We start from the raw sequence: 20225 nt of genomic DNA on the forward strand, positions 1-20225 counted from the left end.
ATGTTAGGTCACAAAACAAATCTCAATAAATTTAAAAACTTTGAAATTATAAAAACCATCTTCTCTGACCACAATGGAATAAAGCTGGAAATAATAACAGGTGGAGAATTGGAAAATTCACAAATATATGGAAGTTAAATAACACACTTAAGCAACCAGAAGAAATTAAAAGGGAAATCAGTAAATATGTTGAGAGGAATGAAAATGAGAGCACAACACATCAAAACATATGGGAAGCAGGGAAGGCAGTGCTGAAAGGGACATTTATAGCCCTAAACACTTGCAATAAAAAAGAACAAAGAGCTAAAATCAATAACCCATTTGCACACCTTGAGGAATTAGAAAAAAGAACAACAAATGAATCTCAAAGCCACAGAATTAAAGAAATAACAAAGATTACAGCAGAAATAAATGAAATTGAGAAAAAAATTAGAATTAACAAAGCCAAAAGTTGACTCCTTAAAGGATCAATAAAATTTATAAACCTTTAGCTTGAAATCAAAGAAAAAAAAGAGAAAAGACACAAAATTAAAAATGAGAGAGGGAGGAATTACTACTGACAACACAGAAATAAAGAATATCATAAGAGGATACCATGAACTACTGTATGCTAATAAATTAAACAACCTAGATGAAATAAAAAATTCCTAGAAACACATCAAGAATCTACACTGACTGAAGAAGAAATAGAAGACCTCAACAGATCGCCTACATGTAAATAGATTGAATCAGTTTTCAAAAACCTCCCAACAAAGAAAGGTCAGGAGCAGATGTGTTCACAGGTGAATTCTACCAGTCATTTCAAGAAGAATTAATGCCAACCACGCTCAAACTCTTCCAAAAAATTGAAGAGGAGGAGACACTACCTAATTCATTTTATGAGGTCAACATCACCCTAATACCAAAGTCAGATAAAGATACTACAAGAAAAGCAAATTATAACAAATTTATCTTATGAATATAGGTGCAAAAATACTCAACAAAATGCTTGCAAATTGAATCCAACAGCACATTAAAAGAATTACACACCATGGCCAAATGTGTTTATTCTAAGGTGGTTCAACATAAGAAAATCAATTAGTATAATAAATCACATTAACAAAACAAAGGGGAAAACCACATGATCATCATTGATGTGGAAAAGGCATTTGACAAAATCCATCATTCTTTCTTCATAAAAGTATTAAGAAAAATAGTACATAATACAGGGAATATATGAAAAATCCAGAACTACATCATATTCATATGATGTCTGAGTGAAAGACTGAAAGAAAGCTTTCCCTCAGAGATCTAGATGCCCATTGTCATCCCTGTTTTTCAACATCATACTGGAAGTTCTAGTCAGAGCAATCAGGCAAGAAATAAATAAAAGGCATCCAAATTGGAAAGGAAAAAGCAAAGCTTTCACTACTTGCAGATGACATGATCCCAAATGTAAAAAGTCCCTTAAAATCTACAACGGAGCTATTAAGCTATTAGAGTTAATAAATGAATTCAGCAAAGTGGCCAGGGGCAAGAGCAGCATGCAAAAATCAATAGTGTTTCTATATACTAGTAATGAGGAATCTGAAGTGGAAATCAAGAAAAAAATTCCATTTATAATAGTAACTAAAAGAATCAAATATCTAGGGATAAATTTACCAAAACACGCAAATGATTTGTACTCAGAAAACTACAAAACATTGCTGAAAGAAATCAAACATGACTTAAATTAATAGAAGGACATTCCATTTCATGAATTGGAAGACTAAATATTGCTAAGATATTCAAGTCGACCAAAAAATATTTACAGATTCAATACAATTCCAATAAAAATTCCAATAGCCTACATTCCAGAAATGGAAAAGCAAATTATTAAATATATTTGAAAGGGTAAGGAGCCTTGAATAGTGAAATGTGTCTTGATAAAGAACAAAGTTGGAGGACTTACACTTCCTGACTTTAAAGCATATTACAAAGCTATAATGGACAAAACAGCATGGTACCGGCATATGGATAGATATTTTGACCCATGGACTCAAATCGAGAGTGCAGAAATAGACCTCACATCTATAGCCAATTTGATTTTTGACAAGGCTGTCAAGTCCACTCAACTAGTAAAGAACAGTTTCTTAAACATAGTGCTTTAAGAACTGGTTATCTTTATGCAAAAGACTGAACGAAGACTCTGATCTCACATCACATAAAAAAATTAACTCACAATGGATCAAAGACCTAAATATAGTTCTATCAGCACTATAGAACTCCTAGAAGAAAAACAGGGAGGCATCTTCAGTATCTTATGTTAGGAATGGTTTTGTAGACTTTACACGAAGCACAAACCACAAAAGAAAAAATAGATAAATGGGATCTCCTCAAAATTAAAAACTTTTGTGGATCAAAACACTTTGTCATGAAAGTGAAAACACAACATACTCAATGTAAGAAAATATTTGGAAACCACATATCTGATAAGGGTTTAATATGCAGAATATATATTAAAAAAAAACCCTGCAACTCAGCAATAAAAAGGCAAATTACCCAATTAAAAAAAGGGGGAAAAACTTGGACAGACATTTCTCCAAAGAGGAAATACAAATGGCTGAAAAGCACGTGAAAAGATCCTCAGCATCATTAGCTATTACGAAAATGTGGATCAAAATCACAAATGAGGGTGCACAGGTGGTTCAGTGGTAGAATGCTCACCTTTCATGCAGGAGACCTGGATTCGATTCCCAGACCATGCACCCCCACAAAAAATATCACAATGAGCTGTCATCTCATACACATTAGAATGGCTACTATTACACAGAAAACTAGAAGTTTTGGAGAGTATACGGAGTAACAGGAGCATTCGTTCACTACTTGTGGGAATGTAAAATGGAAGATAATTTGGCATTTCCTCAAGGAAGCTAAGTGTAGAATTACCATATGATTGGGCAATCTTGCTATTAGGTATATATGCAGAAGAACTGAAAGCAGTGACTAGAACAGATGTTTGCATACCTATGTTCATACTAGTTTTATTCACAATGGCCAAAATATGGCAGCATTCCAAGTGTCTATCAACCAATGAATGGATAACCAAAATGTGATAGATACATACAATGGAATATTATTCAACTGGAAAAAGGAATGAAGTCCTGATGTAAACAACTACAATATGAATCTTGAGGACACTATGCTGAAATAAGCCATGTGTAAAAAGACAAATGTTGAATGATCTCACTGATATGAACTAATTATAAGTAAACCCATAGAGTTAGAATCTAGAACATAGTTTACCAGGAGATAGATTGGGGTTAGAGAGTTGAGAGTTGATGCTTAATTTGTACAGAATTTCTGTACAATTTTGATTATAAAGATTTGGAAATGGATGCTGATGATGGTAGCACATTAATATGAGCATAATTAACAGCACTGAATTATATAGGTAAAGGTGGTTAAAAAGAAACCTTAGCTCTTTTACGTTACAAGAATAAGAATTAAAAGATAAAACATAGGATTGTATAACATGATGAACACTATTGTATATTGTAGATGATGGACTATAGTTAATAGCACAAGTACAAGAATGTTGTTTAATGAATTATAAAAGATCAACAACACTAACATAAGGTCTTAATAATAGGGTAGTATATGGAAAAATAAACCTAATACAAACTGTGGATGCTAGTAACAGTACTATTTCAATAATCTTTTACAATTGTAAGAAAGGTAATTTATTGTTAAAAAAATGGTAAAATAACAAAAAGCATTATTATCAATTGTATCAAGTGGAGTGGTACATTGGAGTCTTGCATTTTATGCATTATTTTTATGTAAACACACCACTTCTCTAATAAAAAAGTTAAAAAGAAATAAAAGAATGATTGTAAAGATTGTTACTATGCTTTCTGTAATCTTAAACTCTTTTTCATTTGGAAATAATAATGGGTCATCCTTTAGTTTTGCACTGTCAGTGCATATCCACTGCCCACCACCTTTCAAGTTTCCAATATTAATACCTCTTCCCAGATGTCTTAGGTTTTTTGAGGTACCTGACATTTCTGGTATCTTCTTCTATATCGAATCCCCCCTTTTCTCTCTATCTCTATGACTACTTACTCCTCTTTCTTTTTTCTTATGGCTCTTCACCCACATAACTCTTGCCCCACCTGCTGTTTTTATTTGGACTCTCTACATGGTGGGATAAAGTCAATTAATCTCACAAACAAAACTATCAACAATTTGTAATGGACATTGAGCCCTGTACACTTTTCAAAGATTCTGAAGATGCTACTCATCATTCAACAGCTTCTGAACCCTTCTTATTTATAGATCTAATGTTTGGTATAGTGGGACTAAGGCAAGCAAGATGGTCATGGCCCCCACTCTGCCTGAATCTATAGTCAATCTGAGGGGGAAAATAAAAAAGATAATTTCAGTAAAGGGATTTTAGTGTCAACTTAAGGATAGAAGAAGGTACTAGGGGCACAGTACCTACTTTAGTACCACCAAAGCACCTAACCTGGTCTAAGAGGTGAGGTGTCTCAGCGAAGCCTTCTAAGGGAAAGCCACAACCAGGTAATTTCCAACTGCCCGATACCATGATTCTCACAAATGCTAACAAAGCAAAGATGATAATTTCATTGGCATTTTGAACAACTATGGTTTAGATCAGTTCCATTTTCTTTCTGTATTGTAATGTATGCTTTACCATCCACACCATCACCAGCCACCTAGGATGAAATCTTGGCCTCTTTCAATCCTTGCTCTTTCTCATGGTCATTTTGAATCACTCGCCAGATCCAGTCAATTCTTCCTTTACCGAAGATCTATAATCCCCACATTCCATTGCTTCCCTGTCACTACTGCCTCAGTTCTGACCTTATTAAAATGGCCTGGGTTATTCTAACTCCCTCTTAACCTAAGGCCAAAACTCCTGTGCTAAGTCACTCTCTATAACATCACCAGAGTTCTTTTGAAAATTTAGCTGATGGTATCCTGAATCTGCGGTCCATTCCTTTCTTGCTAGGTGACAGTGAGATGGGACATGCTAATGGTTAATTATGGCAAACTCTGCCTAACTGCTCACCCTAGGCAGCATGCAAATGTCATAGACAAGGGATAAGAACTTCTGGTAAGAATGTAGTTCAGGTACCATCCTGGCCTTCCCAGCAGTTGTTCCTTTTGAAAGTGGGGAGATGGGGAGACATTTCTGAGAGAGGCTTCTCAGGGCAATGTGGAAATTTAGAATAGGATTGTGTACCTGTGGTTTGATATTAAATTTTTCAAAAGCCAAAATAAATGATAAAATACCTTGAAAATGTCCAAACATGAGAACCATTTCCTTGTTCTTTTTTTTCCCCAGATAAGTCAGAAGGTCTAAGCTAAGATAAAAAACAAAGCTGTAACAGAAGGAGGATAGTGCCGATTCTCAATTTTTCATTTATGAATCATTTATGGAGACCCAGTATTTCTTTCTTATCTAAACAGGTCTCAGGTAGCTGAGTTAAAACAAGGACTGATGTTGCAGAGGAATAGGGGACAGCGTGACTGATTATTTCAGGTCTGGCCTTTAGAAGGTATATTTTTAATATCGACCATAGTTTTAGACTATACTTGCTTTGCATTGCCATTGACTCAGATTCTTTTTTTCTTCCCCCTCTCTGTTTCTTAGATGCAGTTAGTGGAGTTAAGCATATTATAACACATTGGCCGGAGGAATACTGTTGAGTGGGAGAGTGGAAAAACAGACAAAGAATTATTAAGTATTCTTCTTTTGAGATGTTCTTTGCAATTCTTACTATAGCAAAAGATATGAGAGTTGGTGCCTTGATAAACATACATGCAAATAAGGAATCTTTTATGAAATAGTTATTTCTAAAATCATTAAGAGTAAAGGAACCAAAACTAACATTTATTGAGTGTCTACTATGTGCCAGTGCTGTTAGGTATTTTTATTTATTTATTATTATTATTTTTGTTTGTTAGGTATTTTTAAACAATATTATGAGGTAGATATCATCCCTATCTGACAAAGGAAAAATTTGATATGTAGAAGTCACTTGTTAACCATTACAGGATTGGGAAGTGGCAGAACAAAAATTCAGCCTCTCTCTCTCTGATTTCAAAGTGTAGCCTTTCTGCCATACCCTTGGCCACAGATTTTCTTTAGTATTATCACTTGTTTTGGTTTGCTAAAGCTGTCAAAATGCAATACACCAGAAATGGACAGGCTTTTTTTTAAACATGGGGATTTAATAGCTTACAAGCTTACAATTGTGAGACTATGACAATGTTCAAATCAAGGCACCATCAGACAATACCAGGAAGCCTTTGTCATATGGGAAGGCACATGGTGGCATCTGCTGGTCCTTCTCTTTTGGGTTTCATTGATTTCAGCTTCCGGTTGCTCCATCTGTGGTTTTCTTTCTGAGCTTCCATAGTGTGTTCTCTTTCAGCTTGTGTGTCTTCTCTGTGTTCTCTGCATTTCTCTCTATTTCTCACCCTCTTATTAAGGATTCATAAGAGGATTAAGACCCACCTGTGGCATGCCCCAGTTGAAATAACCCAATCTAAAGGTCCCATCCACAGTAGATCTATAACCACAGGAATGGATTAGCTTTAAGAACATGATCTTGTCAGGGTCTATAAGTCCTCCGAACTATCACTCCACTGCTTTTAAAACTGCCATCTCAAATCTCAGTCTCTGTTTTTTGGCAAAACCTCATGGCAAATTGTTTTATGAGAAATGATACTGCAAGTGTGTGTGGGCAAGCCAAGGCCAGTTTTGGGGATAAAGGCTTCAATCTGGGAAGTTCCATAGGTTCTCTTTTTTTTTTTTTTTTTTTAAAGACAGAGAGAAGGAAGGAAGGAAGGAAGAAAGGGAAACATCTTTAAACATTTTCTTGTTTTATTGTATTCTGTTTCTCCGTTTTTGTTACATGGGCTGGGGCCGGGAATCGAACCGAGGTCCTCCGGCATAGCAGGCAAGCACTTTGCCCGCTGAGCCACCGCGGCCCGCCCTAGGTTCTCTTTTTGTAATAATACCAGCTCTGAGTATCGACTTTGCATATAAATTTGTGTATTCTTGCTGATTATATAAGCATTGAACCAAACTATGACTATCACTGCACACTCATTGATGTAGTATATAGTACAATTATAATAATGATATACTCTCGTAAGAATCTTAATCAATTAATTTGCTTTTGGTTTCTACCACTAAAGGTATATTTGCCTTAGTTCTCACTAATGAAAGTTCTATTAAAGTAAAAAAAAAACACTTTTATTCTGGAAAATAGAAGACATATATAAAACAAGGTATTTATAATCTCCAGTTGAGACGTTTCGAACAAAAATCATACAGTAAGATTATGGAGCTCCTGGTATTATAGCACAATTCCAACTTCCTTCAGAGCTTGTTTGTTATTGCAGCAGGAACTATCTGACAGGTGCGTTTGCTAAATGAGAAGAATATATACAGCTAAAGCATCTGATATGGCTCTCTATAGATATTTTAACATTCACAGGTAAATAAATGGCTCTCTGAAATGACTAAACCTCCCTTGCCTTAGCAATGAGTGGAAATGTTTAATACCTAACTAAGTTTAACAAAATAAATAAATTACTATCCAAATGAGATCAATCTGGGGTATACATATCTGAGTCATGTATAGTCATCAAGGGAAGACTCAATTTTCCACAAATATCTTCATTATGTTTACTGTTGACACTTGAACATTCACATTGCTAATTTTCTTCTGCTAACTCATTTTGAATTGTCCAATCCAATTTTCTGAATTTGGGCTTACCATACCTTGATACACGCTTTTCCATTTGTTGAGACTTATGTAGAAGTGCCCACAATCATAATTTTGAAGGTCTGATTTTATATTTGTTACACGAATTACATTGTTTATGCAAGCTCACTTTACTTTCATGATCCTGACTATAAATTAAATAATTTACTGCATATTTTCTAAGTCAGAACATCAATTTTCATTAGATTCCACAGACATCTTCTCTCCTAAATGACATCTTGAAATGTCATTTCAGCTCATGCCCATGATATACAGTTTCATGCTGTGTATCTAACAGCACATTGCTTTTAATCAATGGAGTGATTTTAAGGTAGATTTTTTTTCTTTTCAGATGTTGTGTCTGCCAGTTTGCAATTTTTAAGAGGTCTAATGTCTTCAACCCACCATTTTTCTTTTTTTTATATGAAAACACTCTGGTCCTTTTCTTTGCCATTCATCATATGCACTTTCACATCTGGCTGAGGAGTAAATTCTGGTACTGTATATTGTTTGCATCAGATCAGAACCTGCAAAAGTGAATTGAGGGTAACTGCATCAACTCAAAGACACTTTCTCATCTCCCTTCCTGTCAGTGTCTACCGTCCTTTGACGGAACGCTAATATTTACAGACAGCTAACTCAAACTTAGTGCGATCCAGATTTGTATTCAGTGATGGCATCTGAGTAAACCTTTTTCTTCCAATTCAGTTATGTTGATTCTTCTCCTTTTGCTGGAATTGGTTTTGATATCCTCAGCCAGGTTAGTTGGCAAATGATTATTTCTCCTTTTAAAGGTTTCAGAAAAGGACACTTCTTTGTTGTTGTTCATGATTAAAAAGGTGCCATTTCATATTACTTTGCTTACCTCTTTTTATGGATTTTACTTTTTATCTTTATCATCCATCTTAGACAATTTACTTGTACCACATTTAGAAGGAAGAGCTGTGTCTATTTAAAGGCTATAACACTCTGAGTTTTAACAGATATATACTCCCTTGAAACCACCACTGCAGTCAAGACAGAAGACATTTTCATCAGCCTGAGAGATTCCTGGGCCCCCTTACAGTTCATCCCTCTCTTAGCCTCACTGCAGGCAATCACTGATATGCTTTGGGGTACTATATGTTAGTTTGCATTTCTTAAAATTTTATACAAATGGGATTTTCCACTATTTACTCTTTTGTGAGCTTTCTTTCACTAGGCCTGAGTTGAATGTAAACAGAAATTGCTGACTATATCTGATCCCATCTTTGGGTCAACTTTCATCAGTTAGAAGGAATGAAGGGTAACAGAAGTGAAAAGGTTGACCTTGGCATCTGTGTTAAAGAAACCAAAGGAAATTGTTATTAATGTAAGTAAATGGCATAAATGTATTTGTGCTGCTGAAACCACAAGAAATATTTGGAAAAGGAACACAAATCCTTATCAGGGAGCAACTTCTGGGTCAGCTAAAATTTGAAACTGTTTGTTCCATTAAGTCATTCAGAAAGCACTGAATTTAAGAGGCTGAACATCAACATAAAACAAAATCTCTAAATCATTAATTTAGACATAAAAATATAACAAGTTCAGGAAATGTCGCCACTCTTTTTTTTCTGGTTCACATGAATCTGATTTTAGTTCCCACATACTCTTTTCAGAGGAATATTTAAATAATTTGACTGTGACAAGCCAAACTGTTTTGAGACCTCATTGAAAGTCAAATGAAAACATTAATCAAATGCAAAAATATTCCAGTCAGGCCCAGAAACGTTGTAGGCTAGAAAATAAAAATGTTGCCTGTGAGAAGGAAAATCAATCAATTCAGAAAAGGCAGGTATTGGTTCAAATCTACATGGTCAGTAGAGACTAGAAATCACTAGAATTACAGGAGGTTGTATTTTTCCTGAGAATCATCAGATATTCTTGGACTATATCTACATTGCAAAACCAGTTTGTTTGACTAACTTTTCACCTGAGTAAATTAGAAAATCAGATCAAACAACTGATTATCTTTTCTCACTTTCTGTTGCTTTTTGGACAGACTTTAGTGACCAGCATGCAAATAATTATCTATAGCACAGATCAGCCAGATAAGTGACATGTAAAATAGCTATCTTAATTGAGCAAGAGAATGACTTTCATATTATTAAATGCCACAGAGTTGCTCAATGTACAGTGAGAACTACCTTTTCATTTTTGCTCTGATTTCTATAAAGTTTGCTCCTTTGATAGGGCAATTTGAAAAATATTGCTTTACTCTTCATTCAGAGCTGCTCCTATTTTGTGAGACTAAATCACTATCTACACCCCTATGTTTTGGACTATATTTATCGGTGACTTGTATGGGTAATATTCTAATTGCTGACATTTACCAGCTGTGTCACCTTGGTAATTTGCTTAATGTTCTTAAAACTTTGTGCTTTTATCTGTTTAAAAACACCATTTTTATAGTTATGAGGATTTAATAAGATAATGCCTGTGAAACATTGAGCCTGATGCCTAGCACAGAGACATTAATATATGTTATTCTTATAGTCCTTGAATGATTTTTAATTCATCATTTTATTTGACAAATATTAATTGCATTTTTATTATGACACAGCCATTATGTTAAGTATTGGGAAGAAAATGGTGCAAAAGGCACAGTCCCTTGTCCTGATTAAGCTTAGAGTGTGGTAGGGAATGCATTCAAGTACAAGAGTAATTTTAATTCAGTGATAAGTACTGTGCTGAGAAAAATAAATGGTGTGCTGTGGGAACAGAGAGGAGGACTTCTTGGAGAAAGCATGAAGAATAAATGGGAGCTAAAAGAAAAACAATGTTGGCAGAGGTGTGAGGAGGGGTATATGGAGAGGAGAGGGTAAGGAGGAAGGCGGGGGGCATATTTCCATCAGAGGGAATAGCATGTGTTAAAGCCCATAGTAAATTTACCTTTTCAACCAGAGACCATAGATGCAGTTCAACTGAGAAAACCAAAATAATAAAAAATTTAAAACAACTCTTGTTTTCTCTCTACTGCTTATGAAACTGAGGAACAGGCTTGGCAAATAACAACTCGTAAGCCTCATATTCAGGAAGCAAAAAAAAAGAAGAATTTTTAGCAAATCCAGAAGAGGTTAAGAAAAATCTAATGCTAAAATTTCTCCCCTTAAGTCCAGAATATTTTTCTCATTCTTTGTATGAAATGGGGAAAAAAGAAATTAAAGAAAGAGAAAGAATTAGAAGAAGAATATCATCAATCCACTGTTATATAAAACCCAGTAATTCAAGAGGCCTGCCAGAGGCTAACTCTTTCAGGGACCACAGACAGGAAACAGCCAATTAAAATGTGTTCTTTTCCCAAAGAAAGGGGACACTCGAGATCCTCAGATGCTTAACTCTGAATAGTTTTAATGAAAGGCAACTGCTATTTTAAGAATTTAGAAGGGGATTTCCTTCTGAACAGAAAAAGGGCCAGACATCATCAACACCCTAACATATCTCATCTATGACCCCAGGCATGCTTTTCACTAATTTTCTGAGGTTGTTAAGCCATTATATTAGGGTTTAGTGACAGAATGCCATTCTCCACATACAAGGCTTAAAATGTAATTGATACAAAGACCATCCCTCCAGGAATAAAGAGTTCTAATCATTCCATGCGGCTCGTGTAACTCTTCTCTCCATGCTGGTCAGGTAATTCCAATCTTTCAGAAAAGGGGTCTGTCAATCCCCACACCATTCAGTAAGCACAAAACCTTCAGCTGGAGGAAGATAATCCAGACTACTCTACAAATAATACAGATACAGCAGCTGGATACAGAATGAATCATAACCCGAGTCTTTTCTGCAACTTGGCTTCATGTGATTAATGTAAATGATACACAGATTTCTCTAAAGTACTCCACATGTGGTCAGCTGGCATCCCTATGAGCTGCAAAGCTATCTCTGTGAACAGGTAGGCATAAACATCATTTCCATTTTGCAAACCAGGAATCAGAGGCAGAAAGAGGTGAAGTGATATAATAATCACCGCATTTCATAAGAACAAAAATAGAAATGGAAAACATGATTGCCTCTTGGGAATCAAGAAGGTATGAAGGGGTGAATTCTTCCTTTTCTCTGCCCATTAAAAGAAAGGGAGGAAATTATTTTTTCAGAGTCAACTTTGAAAACATTCCTTTCTGCTCTTTACAAAGAGAAAGATAATTGCTGAGTTGAGTCACCGGGTCAGCTAAGTGGGCGTAGGGAAGAAAAGCAACCTAACCACATAGATGCCCCACATATCATCAGCAAAAATGGAGTTTCTACTTGGCTTTTTCACCCTGCATGTCCTCTGGAACATGCTTCTGGTGACATCTTCCTCTTCTCTGCAATTATTTCAGCCAACAAATGCTTGTCAAATGATTGAATAATTGATGTCAAATTGTACCTTAGAGTTTAGTAAATGAGCCTTAGGAAGAAGAATCACTGAGAAGGATTTTGGATAACCAGGTAACCCTATCAATCCCCAGTTATGTTTTTATCCAAACTATGTTTCAGATCTGCATCTGCCTCATGGGAGTATCAGGCTGAATCACTTATTGTAAGTGTGAACTGTAAAGGGCTATCTCAATACAGATAGTAGAAGATAAGAATCCCCTTGCCCTTCTTTATAGAAAGAAATCTACCGTCAAACAAACCAGTAATCTCCAAGATCTTTATGATAAGAAGAAACTATCCATCTGCGATATTATAACCCAAGCTCATGGGAACACAATCAAAAGGAGAGCCAGGCCTTCAGAAATATTTACTTCAATAATGAAATTTTGGGGAATCTGTTATGAGTTGAATTTTAATCCCCCAAAAGAATTTGAAGTCCTAACCCTTGGTACTTATGAATGTGACCTTTGCAGATATAATAAAGTTAAAATGAAGTCATACTGAATTATAGGTCCTTAATGCGAAGAAAAGGCACAGATAGGAAGGGAAGATAGCTCGCGAAGACAGAGGCAAAGATTGGCATTATGATGCCACAAGCCACGGAAGACCAAGTACGGCAGGCCACCACCAGGAGCTAGGAAAAAAAGCAAAGAAGGATTTTTCCTTGGACCTTTCAGAGGCAGCATGGTCCTGCCAACACCTTGGTTTCAGTCTTCTAGCCTCTAGAATTTCTATAGAATAAGTTTTTCTTGTTTTATTCCATCTACTTCATGGTAATTTATTACGGCAGCCTTAGAAACTATTATAGCAACCAAGAATATTAAATAGTGAAAATATTTATCCAGAAATTAAGGAAGAAAAATAACAGTGATAAAAATAGCTAATGCATTTCCTCACTTAATCCACTGAGGTAGGTAAAATCACTATCATTTTACAAACTAGAAAATGGAGGCACTAGCATGTTAAACAAATTACCCAAGACCACAGGTAAAAAATGACAATGCTGGGACTTAAACCTGTATGTCCAGCTCCAGAACCTGTGCTCTCAATTAGTTCATCCTGTGGCCTTCCAGTAGGGTGACAGCCACATCAACCCACATCCCAGAGCTGCCCTGTGAGAGACGACTGATGTTATTTGGAAATTCACTTCCTCCCAAGGCCCATGCTGATGAGGCTTTTGAAATAGAATATATTAAATGAAGCAAGAAAGTTTATGATTATCTGTATCTCTTCTGTTAGAGCAACTTTAAGATACAGCTATTGGAAATTAAATCAATGGCAAAAGAAATATCCATCTATTAAGATTGTTCTTCCTTTATTAACTGGAAATCCTGGCTTGGAGTCCCCAGTCAGGTTGCATGCTGAGAACTAAACTCCAGGAGCTAAAGAACACAACAGCATAATGACTCTCAAAAGCAGGGGTTGGAAATAATGAACTGAGAGATGCACAGATTACCACAAGGCATCATTAATATCATTATTGAAAGGTTAGCTGCTCAGGAAATCGACAAGATGCCAAGAGCGGGCTTGCAGTGCCTCCCAAGAAAAGAGAGCAGAGAAGAAATGAGGCAGAACAGAGAAAGGCCTTTGTTGACATTTTCAGAAGCTGACTTTATACAGGCCACATCCCCAAAGAATGGAAAATGGCAATATTAGGAACCAATAGCACCAGAAAATTGCAGGCCAGAGAGTTCACCACCAGTCACAGGGAGCCACTCAAAAGATTTTAGAGGATCAAGAGGGTCATCACTTCTACTTCTGCAGGCTCAGCCTTTGGGTGAGGGAAGATAACTGTTAAAGGAAAGGCACTCGCTGATGTCTTGGCTTTGGGAATTCTCAGGATAGTCACAGGGTTGTGTCCTGCTAAAGAACAAGGAAACAGAATGAACCACTTCATCGCAAAAAGCACTGGAATAAGAAATCCTGAGTTTGGGTTCCAGTGGAGTAGTTGTCTATTTATGTGAAATGAAGACATATTTCATATTTATGCGAAATATGTCTATTTATGTCAATTTTGGTACTGCAAAATTCCTGTTTTGGGCCAAATTAATAACTGACTTTCTGTGATCCGTTATACAAACAGATATATTTATTTACACATATACACATAATCTTGCGCAGTATCTCAAATGGCATATGGGAGCTTGCAATAAAACTCTAAAATGTAAGATTCAGGGAATTGTCTGACTGGGACAATTGAGGCAAAGATTTTTTGATAGATGCTACTGCGAGAGATGGCGGGTTTGACCAGACTTCATGCAAGCAATATGGCAGTGTAGGAAGAATGAGGATTCCCCTGACTTAAATATACCTATTTCAATTTAAAGGGAGTACATTTCTAAGGTAATTTACTAAATGAGATGTTATGCAAGAGCAATATTTCTAGAATTAGTGACGGTAAGAGCATTATTTTTAGAATTAATGAATGCAGCCAAAATTAAATGAGACCTTCTAATGGAGGCAACTGAGAGAGGAAGAACACTTTAACTGGCCTTAGGAGGAACTAGCTGTCTCCAGTGGTGTACAAAGAGAGTAAAACTGAGGACAAAAGGGCATTCTAGTGGTGGGGAACGATATAATAATTTGGTTTAGTTTTAACCAAACTGAAATGTGATGAGAATGTTTGACACAGAGCTGGCCTTCTGGGAGCTGAGAGAATCAGGCGGAGAGACAGGGATTAAGCCACCCAGGGAGAAAACGAGGGCAACTTGGACGGTGAATTTCTGCTTTAAGTAATGGGTAGGAACTAGAGGATTAGAAGGAATTCCTTGCTGCCTCTGGAGGTTCAGGTACCTGAGGACAGACAAATTGACTTCAAATAGAGGCTAAGCATATCAGAAGTGGAAACAGAAATTATGACCAGACATCAATACCTGAGTGACGTTCATGCTAACTACAGAACTAAATGGTTGAGAAATCTCTTCTGTGGAAATGGTACACAAGGGTTCTCTGAGTACAGTAATCATAATCTTCCTGTGTTTTAACTTTCACTCTTAAAGGGAAATGTGTTTGTATGTTTATTGACATAGAACTGTGACTTATTTTTTGAACTTATATAGTTATTTCACATTATTATGTGATAGTTATATGTTTATCCTTTTGAACCATATTTTGATTCCAAAACACACGCCCCTACCCTCCCAAAGCTATTTTCACGTCTCTAACTTAAAATCGACTGAGTTATTTCTTTGCTATATAATATGCTTTATTAAATAACTTTCACTATATTTCCCAATTACTGGTATTAGTTTATAAACTGTGAAACTACATTTGTAAACTAAACATTTTTAGTATGCAATTAACATTACATTTGTGCAATTGAGTCACGCAATCCCAACCAGCCTTCTTAATTATTATCATTACCCAAATATCCAATATCGCTTCCCAATAGTGTAAATAGGGTGAATAGATACAGATGGTTGGCTGCCCACCAAAATTCATTTCTTCTTCTTCTGGGCACAAGGCTGGATTGCATTTCCCAGCCCCCCCCCCCGCCTCGCAGTTAGACATGGCCATGTAACTGAGTTCTTGCCCATGGGATATAAACTGGTAGTGATGCAAGAAACAGCTCATGTACATCTTTTGTGTTCTTTTCCTAAGTTCACTTCAATGGGGATGATCCTCAAGGAGACCTTGGAATTCACAAGTTGAAAATGAGACCTGAGTAACTACATGGACAAGTGCCACCCTAACAACATGTCCATCCACAATATATACCACATTGCATTTGAATTATTATGCATTTTGGGATTTATTGTTGCAGCAGACACCCTACCCTAACGTTTCTAAATTTCCTTTAGGGAAAATTACTAAATGGTGATCTGATTACTACTCATTGCTTTAAAATTTTAATTTGAAGTCAGATTACAAATTTGGATATAAACATTTCATAACTATAGCCAGCCCTTAAGCCTAAGATATCCACTTTTGCGAAATAAATGAATTTCTCTCCTATGTATCCCAGAGGGTGACAGCTAAGCCCTATCTTTGTGAGAATTGAGAGGATCACTCCTTAGATTTCCTTAGTTCTCTCAGAACTCCAGCTGAAAAAGTCTAGATGCATCACACAACCATATGGAAATGTGTAAGTACATTAATATATAATTCACACACATATGAATCTTTCTCTTTACATGTATATATCTATTTATTACACATAGTTATATATTATTCTAGATTTTATAGTTTTAAATACCCAAATAAACTGTGTGCACTGCAATTTTCCAATTATTGAAGAATTTACTTCTGTTTTAGTTGACTATGAAGATTCTACACTTCTGGGAACTCTCTAGTATCAACCATGCATTATAAATTAGATGCTCTAGAGGGTCCTAATACATATAGCACAACTGCCATAGAGACTGCTGGAACTTGGGACCTACTCTGTGCCATGGGTTCCATCTGCCTGTGGAACTCTATCTTTTGTATTCATTATGAATGAATGAATGAATGAATGAATGAATGAACATACTGTATCCAGGACAATGATTCTCAAAACATCTGGGGTTACACTGTGACTGAGTCTCCAATATTGCCATCCCACACTGGCAGCAGAGAAGAATGAGCTTGTCTGGTACATGGTTAAGAGGAGTAATTAGTCTCTGACTAAGAGGTAGTTCTCAAACCTACCTGTACATTGGAATCACCTGGGAGCTGTCTAAAAGGGTACTACCTGGGCTCCACTTCCTGGAGTTTCTGATTTAATCAGCAACAGGATTTTTAAAAAGATCTCCAGAGATTAGAATAGGCAACTAAAGTTGAGAACCCTGTATTAGAATAATGTTTCTTCTCTCCTTGTTTGGCAAAAATAATTAGCTGAAAATCTTGTATAAAACTTAGATTCCCAGGCCCGACCTAAGACATTCTGAATCAGATCCTTCAAGGAAGGGGTCTTTGAATTTGTTTCTTTAATGTGGGCCCCAAGATGATTCTTAGGATCCGGAAGGTTTGGGGAAAGAGTTCTTTGGTCTATCATTCTCAGTTGTATCTGCAGAACATAGCACAGACATTGGCTCATATTAAGCAGTCAATTAATATTTTATATAATTAATTAATCCATTTTTTAAATTAGAGAAGATGTAGGTTTGTTAGGAGTGTTATGGCCACTCTGCGATATAAGGGATCACCAATTTAGCTCTTCATGTGTTGTATACTCTATCCTATACTATATACTTATAGAGGGAGACGACTCATTTGATCCATATACATTTGTAGGTGTTTTGGTTTCACTGTCAAACAATTTGGAAAACATACTTTTTCAAGAAAATATAAACACTACTGCTAAGTCAACAGTTTTAAAGACTTTAATGTAAACCATGGCTTTCAAGCCACAATGTGAATATATAACTTAGGCCAGGTGTGAGTAGATAGGTGGTGGGGTCTGCAGTAAACTCAAGAGTGGCTTCTGGCCTAAAGCTACATTCCCTTTAAAATATTTAAGTACTATGGCGCGAAACAAACATGTCTACATGCCTCGTATTCAACTTATACTGCATACCAGCAGAACACAGTGTGTAAAAGAAGAAATAAGGCAGGGTCACATTGGCAGGAGGAGATGATATGAGAAAAAGTTTGGATCATAGGAATTGAGTCTGTTAAGGACTGAAAGTGCAGAGAGCAGATTAATAAATATTGCTGATTTCCATCCAATATCACCAGCCTCCTTTGTCTCTATTCTTACCTGTTCTTTTTTTTTTTCTTTTTTTTTCTAGTTGTGACTATATAATGTAGGGTTAAGAACATTGTGAGGATGTGACCTTGGAATTAATCTCTTTAATCAGTTTCCTTATCACTAAAATGGAGATAATAGCTGTGCCATGGTATTTTTGTGATGATTAAATATAAACATTATTTATTGTTAATGCATTGTAAGTGCTAAATGAATGGTAGGTATTGCCATTGCCATCACTATTATCATCAATCATTGAAAATAAGCACTGCCTTACTCATCTTTCCACTTCTCCTTAGTTTGTACTGAGGTTAGAACTAACTTTCATACCTGTGTATTGTCAGAAGCCTCAGGGTAGCCTCGATTGCCAGGAAAAAGCCGAGTTTTTCCTTTCACTCAAAATCGAGAACACATACCCAAACATAGAAGCACCATCTTCCCATGGATGGATCAATAGCTCAAACAATCTCTTTTCTTGAAAAGTTTAAAAGGTATTGAGTAACTTAGTTGATCTATACCTACAAGTGGCCCTACTTATGCCAACTAGACCATTGCTTCCTGAAATGACATCCACAAAACACCTTGAGAATTAGCTTCCATTCAAAATCCACTGATTGAAGGTATTTGTGTGAAACACTATCCTCAGCCCTGGAAATCTGAAAAGAAGAGGCCCAGGTCCCTGCCCTTGAGGCCCTGACAAACTCAGACCAGTAGGAGAGGCAAAAATATAAACAGGTCACTTCAATACAAATGCAAACAAGGGTCTAAGTTCCTCAGTCTTGGATGTGCATCTTTCCTGCTTCTTGTTTCAGCGAGACTTCCTAAGGACTGTGGGTTAGCAGGGGTCAGCATGCTATTTAGAGTGAGGAAAGATGCATGCTTATTTTTCAAAGTCTAGTTTTTGCCTTCTACTCCACTTTGATCTTTGACTTACTTCAAAGCCTTTGAAAACTGCTACTTAATCATTTTGGTTTTCGATTACTTTCTGCCTTAAAGGAAATGTAGTTGCTATCCAGGCAGATGTCCCCTGTATCTAACTAGAGCATAGTAAGCCCTCTGAAGGGAAGGAATATAGCTTACATTCTTCTGAGTCATGCTCAATTCTGTGTGCACAGAAGATGTGCAATAATCTGAAAAAAATGATTTTATTGTTGATGTTGCCAAGTTAAAGATTGGTAGAAAATAATCCACAAACAAGTAGATGCAACGGTTTCAGGATCAACTTATATTGAGGGCACGTATGAAACAATGTTTCATGAAATTTGAAGACTTTTTGTTATAATTAAAGTATTTAGGTTAGATTAGAGATAGAAAGGTAAATATAAACCTGTATCTGTTGTATAGCAAATGTCTGTTTTAACACTGTTTATCAAAGTTTAAACTTTTGGTATATAAGTACATACCTGCTACCTGTATAACACACATTCAATTGCCCCACAAGTGAAGAGTTACAGCTAAAGAAAAATTGTTATGATTGCTCATTTGCTTTAATATCACATTCAAAAATTATTGGGATAACAACATAATACTCTCCAAACTCACATCATCTTCACCTATATTCATTTTTTAAAAGCTTGATAGAGACACTCATTATTAAAACAGCTATTTATTTTGAAAAGAGAGGTAAAGAAAAGAACTAATATCTAAAAATGCCCTTCATTTAAAAACTAGCAAATAATTAGGTCTGTAGATGTCTACTTCTAATATTAAGATCCAACCATATTCATGTCTGATTTATCTCTTCTGGCTTTCCTGTTTGTCTCTTCCTTTCATTCCATTACCGCTAGTGAAGTTCTGCTTTCATTACTTCTCATCTAAATTATTCCAACAGCTTCACCAGTTGCTTGACTTTCAATCTTCCCCTTCAAGTTAAACTTTTACACAGATGCTGGATTAATTTTTCCATAATGTAGCTCCGAATTTGTGATTTCCAGTTCAAATATTCTTAGGGCCTCCTTCTTGCTTACAGAACAATGTCTAAACTCTCTTAAGCTGACATTCCCTGATTTCTGTGCCTTTGTTCCCATTTATTTTATCTGACATTTCTTTCCCAATACTTCTCTTTATTTGTTATATACATTATACGCATTCATTCACTTCAAATACTGAAATGAAGCTATTCTTTTTCCTACATATATCCTTACTATTCTGACCTCTATTTTCTTAATGTCTCCCTGAACTTTGAATGCTCTTCCAAACTCTATCTATCCTTCAGGCTCAAATGTGACTTCTTCCATGAAGTTATCTGTGACATCCTCAGAATTAATTAATATTCTTTCTTTTGTAATTTTATAGAATTTTTTACTATCTCTTCTATAGAACTTGCTAATTTAGACCTTGAAATATATTTGCATAAGTATGTTTCCCATCTGCTATAAAAGCTCCTGGAGAATAGAGTCTATGCTACT

At 35.9% G+C, this 20225-nt stretch overlaps 1 protein-coding gene across 2 annotated transcripts in view; it reads right to left on the bottom strand.

Moving 5' to 3' along the window:
• The window catches only part of TNNI3K (TNNI3 interacting kinase), a 286566-nt gene that overhangs the window by 138648 nt on the left and 127693 nt on the right, over window positions 1-20225 (bottom strand). The gene's annotated exons all lie outside the window — the stretch shown is intronic.

This window comes from Tamandua tetradactyla, chromosome 11 (genome assembly GCF_023851605.1).
Source record: "Tamandua tetradactyla isolate mTamTet1 chromosome 11, mTamTet1.pri, whole genome shotgun sequence".
NCBI classification, from domain to species: domain Eukaryota; kingdom Metazoa; phylum Chordata; class Mammalia; order Pilosa; family Myrmecophagidae; genus Tamandua; species Tamandua tetradactyla.